Below are 27,721 nucleotides of genomic sequence, written 5' to 3' on the forward strand. Positions count from 1 at the left end.
TATTGGCAAGCGAATTTCTCTTGTGCGGTTTTGTTTTTGAAGAAAATATGGTGAATGAACAAACTCCTAAAAATTTACGGGCTCTGGTAGTCAAATATTGGCAAGAGAACAGAAGTATTCGCAAAATAGGCATTATACTATTGTTCAGTACAGTATTGCTAAACTCAAAAAGACTGGAGGAGTTCGAAAACTTGATAGTAGTAGTGGATCGCCCAAAAAAATTTGCACGCTCCAGGATTAAAGTGAAGTGGCTCGGAGTATCAAGGAACACCCTAAAATATGCGCTGTCGCTAACGCCAAGGAATTTTTGGCATTGAAAAACTACACCATCAAAGTGTTCCGAGCTTCTTGCATCCACCCGATTTAAGTGAGTATACACTACAAAACAAGCCACACTTATTGAAAATAAATGTTGCGAAACGTTTACTATATTTCAAATATTTAGTATATCCACCATTTTGGGATTCGATAATTTTTTCAGGCGAGTCCAAATTTTATTTATATTGGACCCGATGGTCGTCGATTTGAATGGCGTAAAGAAGTTTAACCGCTTAAAGATAAATGTCAAGCATGGTGGAGGCTGCATTATGGTGTGGGGTGCAATAGTAGCAAATGGGTGCAATGGGAGCTAATGGCGTCGGTAACCTTGTTTTTACTGGGTAATAACAAAAAATAATTAGGCTCCGTCAGTAACTAAACCTAATTAAAATGGTGGCTATTGCTTTATTCAGTTTAACGATCCGAAGCATTCTGCTTTCGAGGTTAAGTCTTGTATAATGTGAAAAAAAGTGCTGCCACATCCTCCCCAGATTCCAGACCCCAATCCCATTGAACACCTGTTGGTTTATATGGAGACGAAGTTACGAGAGCGCACAGTTTATGACATTATGATAATAAGGTTCAGGCTGCTATTCAAAAAATATGGGCAAACATACCTTCTGAAAGTAATATGTACTACTATGTACTTTGCAGAATATATAATTATCCATAAAAAATGTCGCGATAGCATATATCAAGCTTTTATAGTTATGTCACAATATGGTAAATGTTATTTTAACTAAAAAATAATAACTAAAATGCCGCCTGTGTAAAAGCTCTCTATTCTTACCTTGATATTAATCCGTATTAAAATAAATTAACTTATATTCAAGACTAATTCAATACCTTTATATAAATTTTTGAATTATTCGATTCAAACAATGCATTCGAGAGATATCTCAAATTTAAAAATGTACTATGTATTAGAAAAAAGTCACATGTTGAGCGGCGACCCGCACTGGTGGGAAGATGTCAAAAAATAAAGTGCAGCGCGGATAACTCGCGCAGTTGGCTAGTTACAAGTTTTGTATGCATGTCTGTATATGTACCTAGCTAAACTTTTATTTTTTAAGTGAAACTTCACTTGCAATTGATAACACCCAAATTAAACTGAGCACTCTCTAGGTCAATCGTAAAGACAACCCAGTAGTCAATCTCCAAGTAGCTTTACCTTAAAAACTCTAAGAATTATATGTTAGGTCAACAAAAACCCGTACGTAGCTGGCTAAATATATGCACTCATTGAATTTCGAAGATCAAAGGAGTGCAGTAAAATATCAAGCTAGATTTAGTCTAAAAAAATGCAGTAAGTAAAAAATGCAATGGTAGACCCAGCGGCTGATTGAAAATAATCACCATAAGTGAAGTCCAGTACGTGTTATTTTTGGAGCTCTAAAAGAGGGAAGGTAGTAAAATATCATAAACAGGATCTAGCCTTTAAGTGCCAAAGCTGCTCATACCTCACTTACTGAAACTTCTATTCGAAAAAACAAAACAATTATGAGCTAGTTTTGTGACAAATGAATCATAAAATATAAATAATGTGTCAAAACTCAACAAATGGTAAGTGCAAATTATCAGTGTTTAACATTACTTGAAATAAAGTAATGGATATTTTCTACTTGGCGGACGTTGTAGGCGTAAGTGCTTGTGGTTCCATGTGTTTTGGATTAAGCCATTTTACTTATCTTTTGTCAACGCGTATGTATGTATATACTTTTGTATGCATATTTCTATGGTTATACAATATGTACATATGTATGTAGTTCTTATACGTGTGTGTATGTTTGCAAATAATACTATAGTAGCCATCCTCACTGGTGAGGTGCCTTTACGCGGCTCAACGTTTCATATTCATTACTTGCAATCTTCCGTTTACACCGCAGCCATTTTAGTACATTACCACCACTTGGCCGGTTAGTGTTCCTACGTACACATTAATCCATACATATATATTTGTATTTATATAGAGACGTATGCATTGTATGCGGGGTATGTGTGAGTTTCCACATTCCACATAGTTTATTATTGCCACTGCTTTTAAGATTTTATTTTTCTCTTTTTTAATATTACTTGCATTTTTTTGTTTGCGTCGCACATTTTATGACTTATGTGTATATCAATTTGATTTTCAACTTCAATTGCTACCATTCGCATTCGCTCGTTCATCCGTCGCTGATAATGATTTTCTAGCGCCTGGCTCTGTTTTACAACCGCCTCCTGCTCCAGCGCATGAATGTTGCCGCTGCTGCGCTTTTTCGTTTACACATTCATTAGCGTTGTGCGCTCTTTCTCGTCTCGATTGGACCTGGAGAGGCTGTTTGAATTACTGGTGGGCTGACTAACTCACCGCCTGTCGGACAAACCGTCCGACTCTATTTGCCTTTTTCATCGTTGCTGGCCGTCGGTATGCGCATGGTGCCGTCCGACTGCATGTTTGCTTCTCTTTTGTTCGCTGATTGAGGTGGAGATTTCATTTTGCTTTGACGCTGTGTACTGTTTAAATGGAGTCTCCGATGCCACACTTTTGTTTCCATACAATGTAGAGTACCTTTCGGGCGAAATCTGTGGCGAATGTGTTTAATTTGTCTCATCGACAGCAAACCCCAGAAAGAAAGATACGAATTACGTTCTTCGCAGATTGGACTGACTGAGAATACCTCTGCGAGGCTAATTCTTTGAATTTTAAAGTAATAGTTAAATTTAGGCAACGTGATGGAAAGGAAATCAGGTCCACACCTACGAAGTTTTATAAATACAATACTAATTGGTGCGTTTAGATACTTAACAGTAAAAAAGAGTTTGGGACAGTTGCTTGCTGTACCCAAAAAAAAAAATAAGAAGAGAATACATACATATTTAGAAATAATAAGGATTTAATTTTTCGGATAAGCAACAATATATACCTAAAAATTTATAATAAGCAATGCATAGGGATTCGTGTATTAATAATAATTTAAGAGGATCCATCGATAAAGCCATGTCAAGTGTGCTTTTTATAGAGGGATAACTTTATCGGTCTAAAAAGCTCTTGTTGGCAAGTATGGTTGTACGTTGACTTCTTTCTTCCTTCCTATCTTCCATTGTCATTGTTATCGGTTGAAATGCTGTTTCCTGAGTGGAAGAAAGACTCCTTAAGCTAGGTCTGTAATAAGTGACGTACGAAAAAATTCTGTAAAATCTTCGTTTGACAAAAGACGGATTTTTCTTCCCTCCCTAGTGTACCTAAAATCTCCCTAGTGTACCTAAAATTTTTATTTGCAACTTAAAGAATATGTTATTTTAAAAAATATACAGTATGGCATATATAGAAGTGAATTTCACTTCGAGAAGAGAAAAAACAAAATTAGTTAATAAATAGCAAAGCCACAAGTGCGTATTTTAGCACGTTGGATAGGTAAATATAATAAATTGCAGAATTGTAGACATTTCTATAACCCACGTATTATATAATATTTAACCATTAATTTGCCTATAGATAAGTGAGGATGAACTTATGGAGAAAAGTTGATATAACTTATTATTAAATCTGGGTCTTTTGTGTTAATTTATGTGTACCCCAGTAATAAAAAATCTGTATCACAAAATCAAATTAAAAATACGTTTACTTTTTTAGTTAATGTTTTGAAAAAAAAATATTTTTTTAGAAAATTTATTCGCATTTAAATAATTTTAGCACTCTCAACTACACTTCCCACATTTTTATACTCTTGCACCATATTGCTACAGAATATAATATTATATAATTTAATTCACATAACAGTTATTTGTATCACTTAACACTAATCGAGATACATATAGTTTTATATATATAACTTGAGTAAAAATTTAGATATAGTCACGAAAATTAGTACACGTGTTTCTTGTTCGAATCGAAAAGACATGTTCGTAGATATATGTAATGGAACCACTGCTACGCCCACAAAACGATATTAATCGAAAACTTTTAATTGGCATAACTAAGCCACAACAATACACAACTATTCTGTCATTCCCATGCTACAGTGTGAAAGTGGGCGTAATCAGTCCATTCAATTCAATTCAGTCAATTCAAAATCAAATAAATATATAGAGATAGAACTTTGCACGAATTGTAACTTTAAGGTATGCCATCTCAGGTCTAAAAATTTTTTAAAATCGGAATATAACTATTCAAGATACCGGAAACGTGGAGCATATGGCTGAAGATGATTCGTGAGATATATTTTTGAAATTCGGAGAGAATCCTTAATAATAGTATGTCAGTATGTCAAAAATGTGTTGAATTGGGTCTATATTTCCTATTGCAGCGCGACCTATGGTAGACCCAGTAAATTGATAAATTCCAGTATACTGCTAGGTGCTATTGAGGCGATGTAATCTGTATTCGGATACATGGATCCATATACCAAATTTGATTTCGTCGAATAATAAATGTTGAATTCTTTCGCTAATTTCATTTTCTAATAAGTTTTGACAATACCAGAAAGTATTTCCCCGGCTTAGATTCTTGCAAGTTGCAAGAGTGTGAAATGTTCGGTAACACCTTCCATACTTGTTTGGCCTAAATTCGGCACAAGTAAAAATTATCAAATACCACACCAAATACGAGTTTTGAAAATTTGACAGAAATTCAAATATTTACCAATACAATTTAATAACAAAAAAAAAGTTTAGTTTTAATAGATAATTTAAATTTATCACGGCAATTTATCCGCAAAAAAAACAATAAACTTCATGAGCCAAATATGTAAAAAATATGTAATAAAAAAAAGCACCATATTTAGGAATTTAACGGAGAGGCGGAGGAGCAATTATCTATAGCCCTAACAGTTGAAGATATGCCTCAGAATCAGAGGTAAATCTTTGATATGAAAATAATGAAGGATTTGATACGGTGCCTTTGTTCTTAATGATACTAACATACTTGTAAAGTTGATGTAACGAGTCCGTTGGAGCTTGGAATTTGGAATTTTATTGAGAGAAAATGTAATTTACTTGATTAAATACTAAAGTATCATAATTTTGAAGCGGCAGAAGTTGGTTAGCTTCAGCCTAAAATCCGCTACTGCCCACTTCTTATGCGGTGGGTTGTGATCTCTTCGTTCGTGAGACAAAAACGACTCTCGTCAGTAGTTTATAATTCGGTGTTCGGTTGTGCCACGTCGTAGCGTGTTTTACTTATTCGTTCTTTCGGGCTCTGTAGAATGCAATATAGTTTTTGAGAGCTTTGTTATTATTGTAGACCAGTTCGGAAGGCTTTGAAAATGACAAAAAGTGAAAGAAATTTATAATAGGTTGAAACCCATTGGAAACGAAACATAAAATAACAAAAATGAAAGAAAAATTAATTTACGTATGATCTGAGGTCGGCAAGAGAAAAGTTGTTCGTTGCATTTCAAGCAAAACTACGAGTGCCATAGAAAGTTCTCAAAGTTGTAGGAATGAAAATGTCTATTGTCAATAGCTGTATATACAGTTGTTGAAATCCGTGTTTTTTTTCTTTAATGCCGATAACTCTAAGCGGCTGTCGTTCGAACAAAACTTTTAGTACAGATAATAACAAAATACGTATGTACATAATAATAACAATAACCCATCGATCACCCTCCTCCCGCCCAACCGACGCGAGAGGCGCAATCCGTATACGTGCGGAATTAGCCGAATCAGAAAAGGCAAGAGAGTTTTTTAAGTCTTGAGATCTAAAACTGCTCAGCTTCAGAAACAAAAATTTCAACAGCTAAGATTTATAGTTACGATATAATAAATTGTTAGATTTTTATTTATTAAGAGAAAACAATAAAGTCTTTTTAATTTTGAAAAGCGAGTCAGATAAGTCAAATGTGCTGGAATGAGAATTAAAATCATGATATATACGGCGGAATGATATATACTCGTTTAGTTCGAAATTTGATTTACAGGATTTTAACAGTGAAGATCTAGTCTATCTCGAAAAGCGAACTGTGTTATTAAATTTAATTTCAGACAGGAAAAAAGAACTGTTCCATTCAAGGTTTTCACTAAAAATATTATGCCAAGCATTTCCCTACGACTAGAAAGTGTATGTAGGTAGATTTATAAGTTTTAAGCGACTGTGTATGGAGGTATACTTACCCTAGAATCAAATGGAAAATTCCCTAAGGCGAAAAGTAAAAATTGTTTTTGAACAGACTCTAACTTGTCAGAATGGATTTGGTAGTTAGGGTTCCATACAACAGAGCCATATTCCAATATAGGTCTAACCAAAGTTGTATAAAGTGTTTTAGTAATATACGGATCTCTAAATTCTTTAGACCAACGTTTAACAAAACTGAGGACAACGGACTTCTACTTTTACTTTTATTAACAATTACTATTGGAACATACTTTTCAAATAATTTCGTAATAATGTTATTAAAATGAGAGACACTCAATTCAATATCACCATTATAATTAGGCCATGATATTGTAGAAAGTTCTGTATTTAACTTTTTAAAATTAGCTTTTGCAAAGTTGAACCGAGTACGGAAGCACGAAGTTTGATAATTATTATCGCAATCAAATGAAAAAAAAGTAGAATAGACAGGAAAGTTAGAAAGGGCCACAAGGCCTAGTCATCGCTTGGATGAAATGGGAAAATCGAAAAACAATCAAAGCATATAATAAGAAATAACATATTGATGCTCTAAACACCTAGTGGAGTTGTGATATGGTGACATCGAAGTCAAAATTTTGATCCCAAAGCGGTGTGAGGAAGGCGTTATACTTGTACATATACGTTAATATGTATAGATCATGGTGTTTCATGAGATGTTTTCAATCACTTCAGAAAATTCATCTCAGCGGCTAAAAGCCACTGTAGCCTTTGTATTTAAATAAATATGATAAATAAAGATCGACTCAAATCTGTACTCAACCTGTCGTCCCGAGCATTCGTTGTGCTTTTTGTATGCATTTATGTGAATATGTACATACCATACATACTTATTTATGTTTACTCGGCAATACAAGAAGGTGTGCGTTTACATATATACACAAATGCATATCCACAAATATTTAAAGGCATTTGTTTGTTTTTTAGCTCTGCTAATTGTGGCGTTTTTTCGCAGAATCGCATTTTTTGGCCACTGCAGTTGTCTGTGCGTCGTTGTTAGTCGTCATTGTATTTCGTTTATGTGTGCGTTTTTTTATTGAGCGCGCATATTTGAATAGTGTTTTAGATTCGTTTACTATTCATTGGTTCTTTTGATTTACAAAAGAATATACTCAAAGCAGATTCCAAGCGAATAAGTACACTGTTGTACAGCTTTATGTGCATTGAGATGTCTACGTAGAAATTCTTTGTTACAATTTCCTATCTACTCCAGCTGATTCTATTTGGTTTCCCTTTCATGAATTGTCATTGTCATTAAAATTTTTTCTTCTTTATCATATTGGCAATCGCTGGCTTCTTCGTTGTAATTCTTACGGTTGAATGCGGCCTAACTCTCTATTAAAGGGTGGTAGTGGTCTGCAACTAGTAGGGAGCCAACACGTTTTGTATGAGTACATGACCTATGAATTCTGAAAGTCTGTCCGAGTTTTTTATAAAACAAAATTATAATCCAAACTAAAATAGACCTTCTCAAATCCTTACTAATGAAATTTCACTTCATTAAATGCGCTAGCAATGAAAAATATTAAAATATAATACATTTTGTTTAACTAATAATTTGAAATAAACCATATACATATGTAAAAGAATATATATAAATGTAAAAATAACCCAAATTGAAGAAAAGATTAGGACAGTGCATGATTCTTCAAAAATTTAAATTTTTTTTTTCTTAAAGAACACCTTAAGACCCTAAATCGTTAATATAGTAAAAAATATTATTAATATGATATTCGAATTTCGCGATGGTATTCGGAGACTATCGCGGGTATCCACTTACAATTTTGACTGTATCTTCACAGTAGCATTATCTTATAATCTTCTTACGACTTTTTGTATCATTTTTAAAATTTTTTTTTTAACAATTTGCTGCTAATATTTTCCGTCAAAAATTCAAAGCTAAAATTCAGGCTCTCTGATTGAATATCTTTAAATATTTATACCCCTTTTATAAGCCCCAGCCAGGATATCCCATATAACGTCAAATTATTTTTTTTGATATGACATAAGAAATCTGTTAAATAAGGAGACCTTCGTTACCTTTTCGCTGACACTAATTTTCCTCTAAGGATTTTAATTGACGTCCTTTTTATAAGCCAAGGACTGTCAACTCGGCACCAATCCTTGAAATTACTTCAGGAATGTTTTCGGCTACAATAACAACAGCAACAGCTTATGCCTACAATCTCGCTCTACAAAAATGAGCTAAAATGATCTTTTTACAGTATAGATAATTATTCTCCTTAAAATCTACTTACTTTTCGCTGATTTAATTTAAAAGGCCTTAGCTTTATACACTTCATTTTTATAAAATAATGTTTGGATTTATTTATAAAACAAAACATGAACAGCGGAAAACGGAAAACACAAAAAAACTTTATAAAGTTAGATATGTATACAATTTTTCATGTTACTATGTAAACTGCTTTGAGAGTTGACAGGTTATAAGAAGATAATTTTTTTATAAATTTACCAGGTGCGTTCCAAAGTAAACAGTAAAAAAGTAACAAAGTAAACTCTAGCGGCGCCTTCTATATGTCGACTAGTGCGTTAGAATCTGCTATCCTTTATCGACTTCCAGTAAAAATTTCATGACATTTCATCTATTGGAAGGGAAGTTATTGAGTTTGAAGTGTCAGTATGTTTTTGTCATCGGTGCGAAAATGAGCTTCGAACAAAGAGCCAACATTAAATTTTGTTTTAAAATTAGTAAAACTTTTACCGAAACGTTTCCATTGTTGAAGCAAGTTTATAGCGATGATTGCCTATCCCGTAGCAGAGTGTACTAATGTAATATGGGATCAAAAAATGTATACTTAAAATATGTTTCGGTAGAGTACTTTATTCCTCAATAATCCACTTGTTTTTGTTTAAAAATTGTAATTTGTTAACGTTTTTAGCCTTTAGTGCTGTTCTCCTATCAGATATTAGCGATCCAGATTTGCTAAACATTTTCTCCGACTCGGGTATATGTATGAGTATGTAAGTATATATATATTGTGAAACGCGATCACAACAGAATATCACAATTTTATTCTCCAACATCAGGATCACTCAATAAAATGAAGGTTTCTTTAAAAATTTTATTCGCGATTCTTATTAAAATACCGGGCCACCGAGGCGTCTAAAATTCCTGAATTGAGACTGCATGTAAATATGAATATTTGAGGTTAAGTGCAGCCGCCATTTCAAAACATTAGAAATTATTGCCTAATTGTAAATTTTTCCGCAACATTCCTTTTAACACATCCAACACCTAATTAAAGTATAAAATTTTTTATAATTTGTATGTTATTTTAAAAATTGTCTGGCTTTGCGAATTTGGAACACCATGCGCGCAGCCAAGACAAGAATGAAAATATGATTTTGAGGCTACCATCCCTGAAGCTACCTATCGGTTAAGTCACCGGTTACTTAGCCAACAGTACTATCAGTGACTTCTGTTATAATTTCTGTGGCCCTAAGTTTCTATCTGACCTAATTGACAATTCTAACCGAAACTCTTGTGTACGTGTGATTGTTCATCCCTTTCGCACGCATTGGGCTTTGAGTTGCACGGTGTGTATGTGTTAGTTTCCGCATTGATTCCTTCAATGTATTGGAGTTTCAGTAGTCATCACTTGTTGGGATGTTATCCAAAATTAGACTTCACATTTGATATTACCAGACTATATCATAATGTATTATAGTTTTATTAAGTGAAATTTTGCAATTTTATGAAAATTGTTGGTAAGTCGAGTTAAGGCATAAACCATCGATCTTTATTTTCTAAATTTGGTACGCATTTTTACGACGCGTATAATTTGACTTCTCTTTCCGGGCCGTGTGATATGTACATGTATATATCTGGTCTGGTTTGTGGTTTGCCACCGTCGCTATAGCTGTTGTTGCTGTCGTTTGGCCATACTACCCTTTAACTGAGCCCAGCAAGTGATTCTCATCACTGTTCGGCCGCCCATTCGTTAAGGGATGCGCTGTCATACGTTGCTTCTTTGCGCTTTTTCGCCGCGCCTACTTGTAATTAGTCAAGCACTGTTTTGTTGTTTGTGCGTTGGCTATGCAAAATGTTTTTACTTTCAAATTTATGCATATATGTATGTATGCATGTGTGCACAGATATTTATACTGTATGCTAAGCACGATTTGCAGTTGTTGCACTTTTTGCTATTCGAGGTCACACGACAAAACTGGTGCGTTTCTCACATACATACATACATATATGTACATATACCAATATAATACAGCAGTATTCCGAATTAACGAACATATTAATTGTCAGGCCAGCTCGTTATATCGATTTTTTCGTTAACTAAAGTATTCATCCAGCCAGGTGTTTTTTCAATAAAAATTAGTAAAATTGTCGTTTAATTGAATTATTTGTTAAAAAAACGAACATTTCAGACTCATATGCATGTTACCTTAAAGCATGTAATGCGCTGAAATTAAATTCTTGAGATCAAAATGTTTGTATACAGTAAGATATTTAAAAAAAAATTTTTATCGTCGATTATATTTGATGACTTCTTCCTGAAGTTCAGTCAGTACAATAAGTTTTATAAATCGTTATTGTTCTTCTTTGCTCACTAGATATATTCTTCGAACTTTTTCTGCAGCTTCATGTTGGATTTTTGTTTTTATACTTTCAATTTCGTCATTCCCTTGCACTTGATCATCAACCCTATCGGAATTCTGTTTGAAATTTTGTTCAAATCACTGACCGAGAATCGACGCCGAAAATGTTGAATATAAATATTTATTTGAAAAGGTCTAAGCATATACAATAATATAACGTTCTTTACATTAGGAAAACCTGCATTCAGGAATTTACCTTCATTCATTATTGAATAACCCTCATCTTCCTTACGAACAACGAAATAGGAAGATAACTCTCTTCATCTAAATTACCTTTGCTTGGTTGAAAATGAAACAAATACAAAATATAAAGAAACATTAATATATTAACTGTTTCTTTTTATTGTTTTTATCTTCTTTTGTATTTTGTTTTACCAGCATTTTCTTTTTTCAACTCCTTTATACATTTGTTTTTTTCATGTTTTTGTTTGTTAAACCGAGTACAGACAAATCCCCGTTGGTCGTTATTTAAGGTTTTTAATGTAAAATATATATGTATATCTTTCTTATATGTAGAAATGAAACGTTATGTACCCGCAGAACTTCCGAACTAAAGCACGGAAAGCCGTGAAAATTTGCACAGAAGATCAGAAGATCACCATCGTCGTCTATAGGTATAGATACATGTATGTATATTAAAGAAAGTCATGTTGGTTACACTATTTACAAACCAAGAACGGTTGAGCCGATTTGGCTGAAAATTGGTGGGGAGGTTGCTTAGAACCAGGGGACGGACACAGATAATTTTAATATTTTTGTGTTAAAATTCATATACATATAAAAACAAATTATATTTAAAATCATAAGCATGTGTTTAAAATTCATGTAATATTTAAACTAGTTGGATAGCACATCTAAGTTTTAACCCTATAAAAATATAACTTATTGACTCATTAAGTTTCGTTACTACATTTTGTTTCAAGATTCGATATATTTATATATGTTAAAACAATCTAACTAGCATAATCATATTAGTGCTGTTCTAAGGTACAATAGCTATAATTTTTACTACAGAATTGCATAATGCTAATGAATACATTTTAAAAGCGATATAAACTAATAGGCACGAAATTTTATATATTGGCAGTATGGGATAAAATCTAGCAAAAGAACGTAAATGATTATTGTAGTTCTCAACCGATTTCGTTAATTTTCATCGCTTTACTACATTATGCTCACTTTAATTAAGATATCTCACATATTGACCGAGTTATATGATGTAAAGTAATATTGATGTTTGAAAACCCTTATATTAAATACTTATATATACGGCAAGTTTTCACCCACAAAGATACACTGTCATTAGAAAAGCACGCTTTCTCAATTTCATTAAAATAACTAACACATTGGCCGATATACATACGAGGCATAAAGTCAAACGGAAGTTCGAAAATCGTTACATTAGGTAAATGAGGGGGCTAAGGCAAGTATTGATCCGATATTAATTAGTTCTTGATTTGCATATTGGAAAGTGAAAAAATCAGATGGAATTTAAAGTTGTGTTATATGGGAAGTAGGCGTGGTTACGGTCCGATTTCGCCCATTTCGTTTACATGAGAATGTCAAAATAATCATATGTACCAAATATGGTTCAAATTGGTGGAGTAGGCTCGGAGATATGGAATTTCACTTAAATGTGGTCGGTGCCACACCCGTCATCTAATTTTAACACCTGCTCCTAAAAAGCCCTTTGGTGTCATCTCGGATGTCAAGTTTAATGTGTCTGATGCATTTCCTAATTAATTTATCGCAGTTTTAGTAGTAGGTTTTAACGTTATATGGGGAGTGGGCGTGATTATCATCCGATTTCATCTACTTTCATGCCATCACAAGAGGTGTCGAAATGATACGTCCTGTGCAAATTTGGGTGACATAGCTTGAATGGTTTGGGAGATACATACATCAAACCTATTAAGGGGTGGGCCAAGCCCATTTTAAAAAACCAAACCACAGATGCCCCTCAGTATTGCGATTCGTTGTACCAAATTACGCTTTTGTACCTTAATTTCAGGCTTAGTTATGACAATTTATAGGTTTTCGATTAATGGCGTTTTGTAGTCCCGTTTTGGCCCGTTACGCTATGAACTCGTCCTCACGATATCTCAATTTTTACTCAAATTATCGCTTGCCCGGACGGGCAGACAGACAGTCACTCGAACTTCAACTCGTCTCCGTTAGGAGAACAAAACTATTACACTCTGTAGCGACATGTTGCAAGAGTATAAATTATGTATATAATTTTTCGAGTCTTTTCCTACATGTGTTACATAGGGTTCGCGGCTTCAAAAATTTGTATTTTATTGTTTTTTTGTAATTCTATAACATCTCTAGAATATTGTCCCAAATTCTCAAGTTGATATCAGTAATAATTTTGGAGATACAGCTGTACCAGATTTACACTCAGTATGGTTTGCATTTCATAATAAACAGACTTACTCCGGAACAATGTTTGAAAAATGTGCAAATTTATTACCAAAATAATGGTTCGATTCGCGTGACGCATCTCGCGCTGCGTCCAATATTCTGTCGACATAATCACCTAGCAGAGTTGGTAATTCGAGAAACCATGAATTAGTTTCGCACCACGTTTACTCTAGTGGATAATGCGCATCCTCAGAGACGCCAACGAAACAATTAATTTTTACAAGGAAACTTTTGTTGAGCCATTATTTCGCGTCGTGAGCGTCTGCTGCAATAAGTGGTGGAAAATTGGGCCTCTTATCTGGAATCAAATTTTAAATCTAAAAGCAAACCATTATCATTAAAATAAAGTTAAATTTTTGTCATGGCTAAAAAGAAACACCCTAAATAACTAAATGGGTTTAACCTTTCAATTAATACTACGATAATTAAAAGAATTCCATATTAATAAATTTTGATTCCAATGAAAATTAAAATTTCAACCAAATTCATACGATAGAGACTGCCAAAATCAAAGATTTTGTGTGATATTTAAATATCTATCCAAGTCACCTGATACTCAAAAATCGCCAATAGAAGCAAAATTAAAATTTGCCATTCTGTGTCAAAAATATTATCCATTTAAGGATTGTCAAAAAATCGATATTTTGTCTTAAAGTATACTATAGTGATCTAAAAACATTTTTCAATGGCTGAAATTTTCTTTTCCATATCTAAGATACAGCTGCACATAAAACTTTAAAAGCGGTTTTCTGGAAACTGCGTTTTTCAAATCCACGTAAAATTTTAACTATAACTTTACAGTTATATTATATATACTATAGAAGTATTTTTTAATATTCCAGGTTTTTTTTTAACAATGTAATTTTTTGCGCTTATATTATATAGATTAAGATCCTATTTATATTCTGAATATATTAAATTTGTCATGAAGTTTGTAACACCCAGAATGAAACGTGAGAAACCCTATAAAAATATATATAAATGATCAGCTTGACGAATTAAGTTTAAGAAATTTATTTGAGATTTTGCACATTTCCTTTTCTCTCCAAAAAGCTGCTAGTTGCCATACCAACTGATCGGTCAAACCCAAGTTCCTCTATGGAAAACTTATTTATTCGACAAGGTACTTTCACGAAATTTGTCATAGATTTCGCCGGTCTACAACATATTTGCGTACAAACTGAACAATCAAAAGGACGTTCTTGTATGGAAAACTTGTTTATTTGTCAAGGGTATTGTATCTGCGTTGCAACTGAAGCTTATGTTTTTCCTTGTTTTACTATATCTATATCCCCCTAGTACAAGTACCAACCTAATGTACATATATATATTATATATAAAATTTAGGGTGTATTCGTTGAAAAGTGAGCTGAAAAATTTATAATAACACAGAAACCCGATTGGACACGAAATTTTCGAAAAGCAAACACTGAAAGCTTTCTCGTCGCTTCGCTTCTTCGTCGCTTTAGCAAATTGCCCAGCAACAGTGGCAGTGCGGAAGTATGCGTATTCACTTAGAAGCAGAAGGCGCGGCTCAATGCCAACAAGCACAAAGTGAAAACATTAAATACCGAAATACCAACGAAAGTGAAGTGAAAGAAAGCCATAGATTAAACAAAAGGCAAGTGCACTTATGCACACACACACATACGCCCACTGGACTACTACATTAATGTGGGCCTGCAAAACTTTGTAGCGGAAGACGCAGTTGCGGCTGTAAGTTCGCGCTGGGCGCTGGCGAAAAAAGTGCGTATAAAGCCGCGTGTCCCACAGACCTCCCGATTTGTAGGTAAAGTGCACCGTGGCGCACAGGGTCAGCAACTGTGACAGGAAGGTAGCCCAACAGTTCCATTTGACGCCCTAGTTTAGCTGTATTAACCACGCTTACTTAGAAAACGGCCTGGTAAGTATGTATGTGGTCAATGGCACGCTAGTTGCGCTCATTTCGTGCTCGCTTCTCCACGCAGCCACTCTGCTCGGCGTCGATGTAATGAATTGGTGTTGTTGTTTTTTATTTACTATTTGTGTTTTGCATGGTAGCAGGCAGCAATTACAGCATTGTGGCTAAGCAGCGAGCTTATAGTGGAAACAAAGCAAACCAGGAATGGCATAATAAAAGGAACCATCGCCATGGGAAAATTCCTAGTCAAACTGGGCAACTGCGAGTTAGTAAGTGTATGAATGTGTAATGCAGGATTTGAGGACTCCAAAACCAGGTGAACCATGACAGCGTACTAGAAGTATGTACAGCTGTTAGCATATTTATGAATGTATGTTACATATAAAAAAGTTATTTTAAAGGAATTCATAGCAGTATTCCAAGTATGTTACCCACACTTCATTGTGTTGAAATAACAAATTAGATTTTCATGTTTAATCTCGATGTTCCCAACATCGTAACCAAATTAAATTAAAAATCTTAATTTTAATCCGAAAAGTTTGGGATTAAAAATTGAAAATTTTATTTTAACAAAAAAAAATATACATACATACATATATGCTTGGGACTAAAATTTTTCATTTATTTAATTAATTATAAATTTTTAAACCGGTATTTGGGGTTAAAATTTTTTCATTCATTTTTTAATCCGGTATGTGAAATTAACAATTTTTTTAATCCCGTATATGAAAAAAAACAAATTTTAATTCTAAACATATAATTAACAATTAAAAAAATTAATTGTTTTATATTTATTATGTAACGATTAATATTTTATCAATTTTTAATACTGATTTTGTGATTAAAAATTGAAAATTTAGTTAAATTATATGCTTGGTATTCAATTTTTTTAATCCGGTTTTTGGTATTAAAATGTTTTTTTTTTTTTTTGTTATTTTTCCATCCCGTATTAGGCATGATTAAATTTTCTATCTTCAGTTTTTAATTTTAGAATTATATTTTTAATTTATGCAATATGTTGGGATTAAAAATTAAGTTTTAATTTTTCAATCCTAAATTTTGTTTTAAAAAATTCGCAACCCATCATATATCCCTAATTAGCTGATCGCTTACGTCACCTGGCTCATTGCTTTAGCCTGAGCTCTCACTAAGGGGTTCTCATAAGTTGTGTTCATAAAGCAACTAAGTCAGATGATAAGAAAGTGCGGAATGCAACAACTAAAACGCAGAAATGGTTTCCTTTAATATATTCTGTATATCGGTCGACAAATTCCTCCTATGATTATGCTAATGTATTGGTGTATGTATGATAGCAGTGAAGTTAACAGGTTTGGCAGACACCCTATTTATGAGAAACATTCTATCTGCTGAGGCACATATCAATACGAAATTTTAATTACTCCTATCGCGAAGATGACCATACATATGGGACATCATCGCTCCGAAGGCCACATGCGTCAATACTTCGAATGGAATTGGTCTTTAATTACAACAATGGCCATTTTATCTACACATACTCTCAAGATAGTTTATCTATGTAGATTGTCTCGTGGTGAAGAATATTGTTTTTAAACAATAAAAAACATTAGGTTCGGTGGCTGCTTCGGTATAATACCCTGTTTGCATACAAGAACGTGAGTTTGATCGGTAAGTTTGTATGGCAGCTATATGCTATAGTAAGCCGATCTGAACAATTTTCTTTCAAATGAACAGCTTATTGGAGAAGAAAAGACGTGAGCAAAGTTTCAAATCAATATTTCGAAACTGAGGAACTAGTTTCCACGTATACAGAGAGACGGACCAACCGGCATGGCTAAATCGACTCAGCTCGCCATGGTATCATTTATAAATACTATATATTATATTGAGCCTCCGACGTTTCCTTCTTTGTGTTTCAAACCTCATGGCAAACTAAATATACCCTGTTCAGGGTATTAAAAGAACGCGCGGACGAGTGCTTTGCAATGTAATATACATAAATATATGAGTTAGCATCCACGCCAGTTCTTTCTTAGATATGATCATTACAACTTCTCAACCCCCAGATTCATTAACTTTGTATCTTAACTGCTAGTAATTGCCAGCATTCATGGAGAAGAAAATTAACAGTTGCTCTCACAAAGAGCGAAATAACGAAAAAGTAAAGAAACGGAAAACCAGCAGAAACTAGCAAGAAAATACCAATATGATGTTTTTTACAATCACTTCATATTAACACTTGAAATCAATTAATAGAATAATTAAACAATTAAAAACAATGAAATTAAAAAAATCAAAGCAAATGCATCAAATATCACTTGTATTCACATGTGCTCTAACAGCTGTATCTTTATATGGCAGCAGATATTTTCTGCACTAACAGAAACTAGCAGCTCTCTCAGCTTTTTGCGCTCTTAACTTGTGCTCTCTTCTGCTTTTTCAGCAGAACTAACTAGTAATAGGTAGCTGTTAAGATACAAACCTATTAGTTGTACTTCTACAAATTTTACGTCTTATGACTAAATAATCTCTGGTAAGAATCGAAGAAGCCCTCTCTTTTTCATTATTACGTTATCCATTAAATGAAGTGTAGTAAATTTAGAAAATATATTATAGAAAATCAATGCTTTAACGCGTATTTTTACAGTACATGTTAGAATTATAGTTTCGCCAGTTTACATGTACATATACATTCGCAAACGTTAGGAATTTTATAAAATAAGGAATATATTAAAATCCAAGAGGAAACAAAAGAATTGGTCCGAAAAATTTATGGGACTATCTCAAATGAGTTATTTATTTGCAATGGAATATAAATCTACACCCTCAACTGAGTGATGACATTCAAGCCGACGAGCACATAAGCGAGTACGGATTCACTGAATCTCCATTTAAACGAGTGTTAATCATATGCTCCACTACTCGACTACGGGGTCACAATAAATTGTGAACATTTAAAATTATGGAATACCTTTCGTGTGGGTTCTTTTCATAGATGGCCAGATTTAGTAATTTAGTAAAACCTATTGCTAGGCAAACTTAGTAACTTAAAGAGCAATGAAAAAAATTTCGTAAAACTTTATAACAAAATCGCACGTATATGAGTAATTAAAGCAAAAAAAATAGAAGAAATTGTTTGATAAAATTATAAGCAATAGTGCATAAATATGGAAAACGTGTGCTGAGCACATAATTGAAGAATGAAGCAAATGGAATGTACTCAGCCAACTCAGTCATGCTGTCATTACGAGCAGTCACTGAGGCGCTCAGCCAGCCAGTCTATCAATCGTTAAGATGAACCCAAGCAAATTAATAACAACAGCAACTTAACATTGCAAACCTGTTTGGGGGAAAATTTTAAATTGTATGGCGAAGTGTAAGCAACTGCCGCAATTGTAATCATGTTTGCATTATTATTGTTGTTGTAATGTTGAAATCGACTTTGCTTGCACGAAAAATGCCGGAAGTTACGTGGTGCATACATATGCACAATCACAGAGCTGTATGAACGCATGATTTTACATACATACATAGTATGTACATATACATATATGGTATTATACATATGTATTTATATACGAGTGTAGATATATTGAAATATATTTATATACCTTACATATGTACACATTTTTCTCTTCATGTATGTATAACAGCGGATTAATTTACAGGGAGCCAAAGTAAGGAAATTCTAAGTTCGGGTGTAACCGAAAATTTTATACTCTCCCAACTTGCAAGTGAAATTACGTCAGGTGTTGGCAAAATTGTATATTAAAGGAAGTATTGAACCGATTCAACCCATTTTTGACACAAAAACATTCTATTATCGAGAGTTTTATTTATTTATTTTATCATATGAATTTCAATTATGTATTTACACACAGACCGATATTTTCGGTAAAATAACAAACAAATAGACAATTTTTGGTCACAAGGTGGTTTGCTTGAAGCGCATTATTCACGCAAAAGTTTTACCCCAATACAAACATTGGTGCTTGATTTGCATAGTGGAAAGTGAAAGAATCAGATGGAATTTAAAATGGGGTTATATGGGAAATAGGCGTGAATGTAATCCGATTTCGTGCATTTTCGCACTGTAACATAGAGTTATGAGAAGAATGTTATGCCCAGAATTTGGTTGAAATCGGTTAAGCAGATCCCAAAACATGGGTTTTCACGTAAAAGTGAGCGGTGCCACGCCCACTGCCTGATTTTGAAAGCGGTTTCCATAAAGTCATTTTATACCATCCCAGAGATAAAATTTAATGTCTCTGGCGTGTTTAGTGCTTGATTTATCTCGCTTTTAGTAGTTTTTAACAGTACCGTTATATGGGGAGTGAGCGGGATTGTCACCCATTACATCATTACAGAAGTGCTAAAAATTGAACATTTCTTGTGTAAAACAGTTTCTCATAAATACTGGGAGTTAACATTTGAGTAAACAATCCATTGGACCCCGTACAATCTTCGATAGGGCTGCTGTAATAAATTCCTAGAGCAGAAGGCTGGCCTCAAGTTACTGTAGGGGTTACATTGCGATTATAAATAGGAAAGAAAAGTTTAATATATTACATATTTACGTACACATTTATATACTTGGAGTTATGTATATTTGAAGTGCATATGTATATAGATATATATCCCTACAAGAAACTACTGGTGTGTTCAACAATACACTCACATTTATTATGACAGTACTGACAGTCAAATGAACAGTAAAATGACTGCCAATGTTTTCGATTTTTCCAATAGAAAATTTTGTATACGTCGAAAAGAGACAGCATACATTTCCATAGAAGTTATGTATATTATTATAACTAATTTTAATTAAAAGTTTTGAATTTATTAAAGAAATAAAAATTATATTATCTACTGCGCAAAAGAATTTTTCACTTGTGATAGATTTACAGTCCTAACTGACAAATTGCAGCTGTGATGGATTTATGGTCAGCAATGACTCAGAAAAAGACATGAATGTGAGCAATATAGATATATGAATCAATGAAATACCCGAATACCCATGTGTTAAAGAGATATGCAAACTCACACACATGCATTTGTTTACATCAGTTTTTGCACAAGGCTCTTAAGAAAATTATAGAAACTGTGTTCAACGCGCTGACAAAATTTTTTTCAGCTGTGACTGTCATATGACCAGTCAGATGACTGTCACTGTTCTTGTAGGGATGGTACATTTGTACAAACATATGTATAATTAATAACTTTAAGAACTTTTGCTAACATAATATTGCTAAACTAATAAACCCCTTGACTTAAAATTGTTTTAAAACTTATAATAGAGAACAGGAGAAAATAAAATATGCATTTTAAATACAATCAGCAAGGATTTTTTGTGGACTAAATGTTCACTCGTTCTGCTTTTTTTGACTGTCATAACACGCAATATATATATGTGCATACATATATTTATGTTAGGCAAATAAATATAAATGTATGTATGTATCAAAAAATTACAAATAAATCGCAAGCAAAGTAATCGCAGGAATATTGCACGGTTGAATGAGTGAACGCAATATTTTAATGCAAAACGAAAACATCAATTGCAGAAAGCAAAACCACAAACTAATGCACGGCAGCGCGAGTCAAGCAGGTTGTGTTCGTGCATTGTAATTTCCACTTAACCTTATTAAGTATCTAAATAAAATATGTATGTTACAACTAAATACATATGTATATTAGTACAAGTATGTACGTTTTTATGGACTTCTATGTATGTTTGTATGCATGACAACAGCATGGCAGTAATAACAATAACAGCAACTAAATAACTCGTGTGAAATAACCACTCACAAACAAATACAATATATATAAAATCACTTAATTACATACTTACTAATATGCATATTCAAGGAGAGGTAAAAGAGCTGAAGTAAACACGCTGTTAGACATTCAGTGTGTCCAAAGACACACAGCGGGGGAATTGCATAGAGAAAATCTGTTAAAATTTGAATTTAGCAAATGCTAACAGCTCTGTTATTGCTTATGAAGCGCTCTCGGCAGACGCTGTACTCAATTAAAGTGCGATAGGTTAACACACGCGACTTTTGAAATGCTTTTACGTACACATCTTATACAAACATACATATGTATATGTATATTATACATACTTACAGTTAGGCATATCAGGCAAACAAGCTAAAATCGAATTTGTACTCGCATTCTCAGCAAACGAACAGATGCCCAACTCGGGACAATCAGCTGTTTGACGCAGCGATCAGCCAGCTGTGCGTCACTACCCCTGAAAACGTCATATTTACGTTCAGAAGACGCTACTAATAGTTGTTTGGTCTCCGCCACAGCCGGTCAGGTAGCCAGAGGCAGTGCCATTAAGAGAGTGATACTCTCGACAGTAGCAGCACACACATATGGTATCCGTGTGATTTTGCTGTGGGAAAAGAGAAATGCTCTCCTGATACACTTTACCCTTTTGCTAAACAAAAGATTAACGATACAAAGTGTTGTAGCGCTCAATACGCTTAACGTGAATCTTTGTTGTGGTTTTTTGTGTATCGTATGTGAATGCATATCTGAGTACGCTAACATTTAGTTGATTTCCACGTTGTTTTTAGTGTATGAGTGATTAGCGAATAAAAATACTGCAAAAAAATTTGATAAACAATTTCGTTTATTCACCGCTGCTTAAGATGAATTGAATTTTTATTGTCACGTGTAAAAGCATTGACGTGTTGGCGATGACTATCTACGCAAATGATGAATATTTAACGTGACATCTCGGCATTGACTCAGTATTGGACTTGTAGAAATAACATGAATTCTTGTGTTTTGCCCTAGCTCCAATATTTATACATACATATATGTATGTAAATATGTAAGAACATGCGGTGCTATTATAACTGCAACAGTTCTGACCAGCTGGTATCGCTAAGACTTCGTCGGTAAAAAAATCGATTTGCAAGTGGTCTTCCGGTTTCCTTGAAACTGTTTGGGAGATAATAGGTTTATATTGAGTTACATTTTATCCTAAATGAAATGGCAGTCACTGCGCTATGTTGAAAATAGCATCGGGTGTTACCTTTTTAAAAAAATTAATATCTCCGAAACTATTTGGTCGATTTTAATAAATTTTAATACAGACGAAATAGTCCTCTCTCTCTCTGTCGTACTAAACTAAAATTATGTATGGACATATAGTATAAATCAAAGGTTATACCATACAAAATAAAAAGACTAAATAAAAGATGTGAACAGATGGGAAACAGGAAAAAACGTTAACTTCGATTGCACTGAACCTAGAATACCCCTCACAAATAAAAAAAATGTTTCCATACAAGAACTACATTTTGATCGGTCAGTTCGTAAAGCATCTATGTATGTATGTGCTGTAGTTGTCCGATCTCAAAATTTTCGGAGACTGTAGCGTTGCCTTAGAAAATAATCCATGCAATATTTCGTAACGATCTCTTGTCAAATAAAATAGTTTTCCATACAAGAACTTGATTTCGATCGTTCAGCTTGTATGGCGGCTATATGCTATAGTCTTCTTAAGGAGAAAGTGGCGTGTAAAAATTTTCAGGTCGATATTTCCAAAACGAGAGACTCGTTCGCGTATATATATACAGACAGACAGACGAAGACGTGACTCAGCTCGTCACGCTTATCATTTATACCATATATGAACATATTTTATAGAGTCTCCAACGTTTTTTTCTGCGTGTTATAAACGTGGCATATTTAATATACGTTCTTGAAGGTATTGTATAATAAGAATAATTAAAGAAATTTTTTATTTACTGTTCTTCGTTCGGTAAAACTAGGTTTACACATGGCAATTTTTTTTGACTCGTTATCGGGAAATTCCATTTTGGTGTTGCCCATTGTATTCACTCAGATTTTCTGCATTCCCTTTCAGATCATATTCTAATATTACATACCAAAAATAGACACTGAAATTTAAATTTTGGAACAAATTGTAAATATTAATTTAAAATCGACCGCAATCGCAACTATGGAATGAATTTCAAAACGAAAAGAAATTCCGATTTGTAAGAAACCGCTTGGAGTTAGCAATCCAAAAAGCAAAAAAGAAAGGTTATCACTGCAGCTGAAGTATCTGGGAGTAATACTAGCCTCCAAACTCAAATTTAAGGAACACCTGGTGTATGTATACTTCCGGTAAAGCAAACAAAATATAATGCTCGACCGATAATATTGGCCAATAGAGGCTGCGCGCGTTCCAGCCGTCGATTTTTAATAACAAAAGCAATAAGTTCCGTGATATTTTATGCAGCACCAATATGTATACAAGCGCTACACATAAAATCATATGCTAGACCAATAAAAGCAGTGCATAAGTTTTCTCAAATCCGAGTAATAGGTGCTGTTGCTGAAGCTTTAGCCAGCATGCCTATTGACATCCAGGAGAACGAATTCGCGCACCTATACCAGCCTTCAGAGCCATCCTCACTAGTAAACAAAAAAAGAGGAGAGAGCCAAGAGCTTAACAATGTGGCAGCAACGGTTGCAAACCTCATCCAGCTTTAGCCAGCATGCCTATTGACATCCAGGAGAACGAATTCGCGCACCTATACCAGCCTTCAGAGCCATCCTCACTAGTAAACAAAAAAAGAGGAGAGAGCCAAGAGCTTAACAATGTGGCAGCAACGGTTGCAAACCTCATCCAAAGGACGATGGACCCCCAGACTGATACCAGACATTCATTCGGGAATAGACCTAACCCAAATACTGAGTGGGCATGGATATTTAAGAAGGTAGTCCGTATTGACGTTAGTCAATTTTGTCAGACGAAAGTGCATAGAAGACTCTGAACACCTATTTTTTTAGTGCCCCCGTTTTTTAAATATTAGGGAAAAGTTTAAATATACACTCGGCGGTAGCTCAACGGTGGAAACTTTGACAGCACATATGTATGTGTCAGTCCTTTGATAAATGGAAAGCTGTCAGCGAAGCGTCAGCTCTAATTATGACAAAACTATAATATTTACAACAAATTAGAAGTTAGTCAGTCCGTACCATAGAGGAGACTTAAATATCCTTTTCTCTCCATGAAGTAATACTTAATCCGGTGGTTCCGTGGGAGATACTTGATTTGGAAGTAGGTTTAGCGGAGTTCCGCACTCCGGCTATTGATAATTACTACAAAAAATATATGGAGCTTGTACATACATATATGCATACATATGTAAATACTTCTGAAATATCATTATAACATACTTATACATAACGATCAACTAACGAAAGAGAATATGCAAAAAAAAACGTTATGCATATGGACATTTGTATGTATATTTTCGATTCTGTTGCACTATTTCAATGAACACAGCTGTACGCCAGCACCAATAATTTATGTTACTACGCACAAATAAATTATTATTAAATACTTCATAACTTCCTTTCAATTTCCAACCTCAAATATTATTAGTAATGTAGCTTACAAATTAAAATATTCAAAGTCACTTAACAGCAAAGCGTTCAGAACATCAAATTTTAATTATTGTCTTAAAAATGCTACATTATTAAATTTAGGAAATATTCAACCACCACCATCGCTTTTACAGTTATGAGATGTACATATATTTGTCTGTAGGTATTTCCCTCCGCTTTGTGAGTCTAATTCGCAAGCTCCGCTGCTGCTGATTACATTCGTTTGGCAATATGTACAATACATACATACTTATGTATGTACATATATTGAACCTGCCACAAAGCATGCGTCACAACAGCACATGTTGCAACAATAGCCGCAACAACAACACCGCTGTATATGTATGCATTAAATTTCAGATTTTATTTGCCTCTTTTCCATACTTTTTCAATTTATTGTACTCTAAATGCTAGTGGAAAGCAGATGCGCTCAATTGTTGTTGTTATATACTGTCGACAGCAGTGCAGCAGTTCATTTTGTTGTTGCATGTAATTTGCCGCTTACCCAAAGTGTGTTTGTTGAAAAGTATTTCTGCTGCCACTTTTACACTTTCTTAGTTGAATAACATTTATGTTTTTTGTTTGCTGAAATTTTTTCATTTACATCATTTTTTCTTTTGTGCAACCAAACTCTATGCTTGCGCGAATGAGCGAGGCCACACCACCGAAACGACATCGCCACTGCCACTGCTTGGCTGCCCTGTGCCGTTTTGCTACTTCTCTGCATCACGACCGCTGACGAGTTTATAATGTTTGTAACTCATCCGCCCCATGCGCCTCGCTCTCGATCTCTCTCTTACAAGCACACACGTGGACGTACTCCTGCCGCTCCTCTAGTGATTGTTGCTTCCAAACGGCAAATTTTTTGCTTTTCTTTTTTTTATAAAAAACAATAACAAAAATATCACACTGCGGTTCAGTTCATACAGTTCATATCACTCGATTGTACGGTGCGCGCTGGCTGTCGAGGTGGTGTGTGAAAAATGCCGATGACACACATAGTGGACTAAGTACACTGTCGGCGCCCTGCAGGGCAGCAGCGTAGAGAACACCGCCGTCAACAATAGCAACAGCTATAGCAATAATAACAACAACAACATTGTGTAAGTGTGTTTATCAGCATTTAATAAAAACGGTGCGACTTTAGACTCCACTACAAGAAACTTCTGTTGGGTTCTCTAATACACTCACATTTATTATGTTAGTGGTGATGTCAAATAGACTTGTCAATTGACCGTCATTATGATTGTTAAAAAGAGAAGACTACGACTTATAATGCTTACAATTCCCACAACAGTCGGCTCTATGTTACTGGAATTGAACCCGGAATTTATCCGACGAAGTGCTGCTATTTCGAGGATTTAACCCAGTTTGGATCGGTAAGTAAAAAATTTATAATGCTTACCATAGCTTTACATATCTATGTATGTGAGCACGAAATAGCTAAATTCTTTAATACTGTCACCACAATCAAATGAACAGTAGAATGACAATCGAAATTTTGTATATGTCAAAAAGAGAAAGTACACATTTCCATAGGAGTTTCGAGAATTTGTCAAATACCAAGAATTGCTGTTATCCCTTGAAACAAAGTGATGTTTGCCTCCGTAGGATATCCATTTTGTGTTTTATTTTAAAAATATAAATTTAATTCAAAGAATACGAATAATTTTTATTTATTTATCCGGTTACCGTACGAATAATATTTTTTTATTAATCCGGCTAAATTAAAAATTTTATATTTAGGCATAAACAATTTTTTTTATTTTAGGACAGTGCTGCTTGACTGTAACATGTATTTAACACTGATTTTTCATCCGTGTGAATAGCCACTCCTTTTATTTTAACCTAAAACCTGTGCTTTCATTATTTTTATACAGTAAAAGCTGTTTGTCTAAAAATACAGTAGATAATTCATTAAATGTATAGTTTAGGTCCCCCAACTAAGGAGGCCTCAAGAATTACAAATTTTTTTAAATCGTCTTATTTTTACGCGTAGGTTACAAATCCGTGAGCGGAAAGTGAATTTGTTCAATAAAAAAAATAAAATAAAAACGTTTTTTTTCGTTGAACTTCTTTTCGCACTGGCGGCCTTCGACCGCGCTTCAAAAAAATAACCCTGGTCGGTACAAAACCGGGGTGTTCATAATTCAATCTCGTCAAACAGCAGCGAAAAGGAAAAAAAAACAAAAACGAATTTGAACGGATGACTAATTATAAATTATTCGTACAGTACCCGGACTAATAGTCCCTGCCTTATAATAAAATATACCTAACTTAAATTAGTTTCAAATAACACTATATTTTTAGTTCATTTCCGTATTTATTTAGACATTTTTCAATTATGAAATATCCACGAATTGGAAGAAAACGCATGCACGCCTATTGAGAGGAGCCAGCATGAAATCAAGAGGAAAAATCACGTATACGTTTGTTTACAACAATTTTGACGCACTGCCTTTAAAGGGTTAAGTGGGTTACAGAAGTTAAAAAAATGGTATTTTTGTTATTTTTTGTATAAGTATATACATTCAAATATATAATTCAAACAATTCAGCATATCAAAGATACATATGTAAGTACATACATATGTACATGTTTTAATAAGTATGCACAATATTTTGTGAAGTTTTATTTAAAAATTCAGAAAATTTAGCCTCATCTCCTTCTTGCCGTGGACAGCATAACTCATTATTGAATCATCTAAAAACAAAAAACTAAAAATATTTCGTTAGTTATAAATAAATGAATAAATCCCGTTATTGCACGATAAAAAAAACTTTTAATTTTACTCTTTGACACACTTTGAACGAATGATGAGCAAAATTTGAACAAAATCGCTTCATAACTTTTATAGAAATCATGTCCACCGACTTAAAAAATTGATTTTGGAGATAAACGCATTTAAGTACGAAGCGCTGCACTGATGTGGCCTG

At 33.9% G+C, this 27,721-nt stretch overlaps 2 long non-coding RNA genes across 3 annotated transcripts in view; one reads left to right on the forward strand and one right to left on the reverse strand.

Annotated features, from left to right (window-relative positions):
• Positions 1-9,503, reverse strand: part of LOC118682462 (uncharacterized) — a 152,375-nt gene extending 142,872 nt beyond the window's left edge. Inside the window, exons 1-2 of one of the 2 annotated variants that reach the window (XR_011396470.1) lie at positions 8,689-9,503; positions 8,471-8,635 (exon numbers count right to left, since the gene is read on the reverse strand). This is a non-coding gene — a long non-coding RNA (uncharacterized lncRNA). The remainder of the gene's footprint in view (positions 1-8,470; positions 8,636-8,688) is intronic. The other variant, XR_011396469.1, reaches the window with a different exon arrangement.
• Positions 9,504-25,162: 15,659 nt separating this feature from the next.
• Positions 25,163-27,404, forward strand: LOC118682452 (uncharacterized). Its single transcript, XR_011396476.1, has 2 exons — positions 25,163-26,164; positions 27,117-27,404. It is a non-coding gene; the product is annotated as an uncharacterized lncRNA (long non-coding RNA).
• Positions 27,405-27,721: the final 317 nt, after the last annotated feature.

This window comes from Bactrocera oleae, chromosome 5, assembly GCF_042242935.1.
Source record: "Bactrocera oleae isolate idBacOlea1 chromosome 5, idBacOlea1, whole genome shotgun sequence".
Lineage (NCBI taxonomy): Eukaryota > Metazoa > Arthropoda > Insecta > Diptera > Tephritidae > Bactrocera > Bactrocera oleae.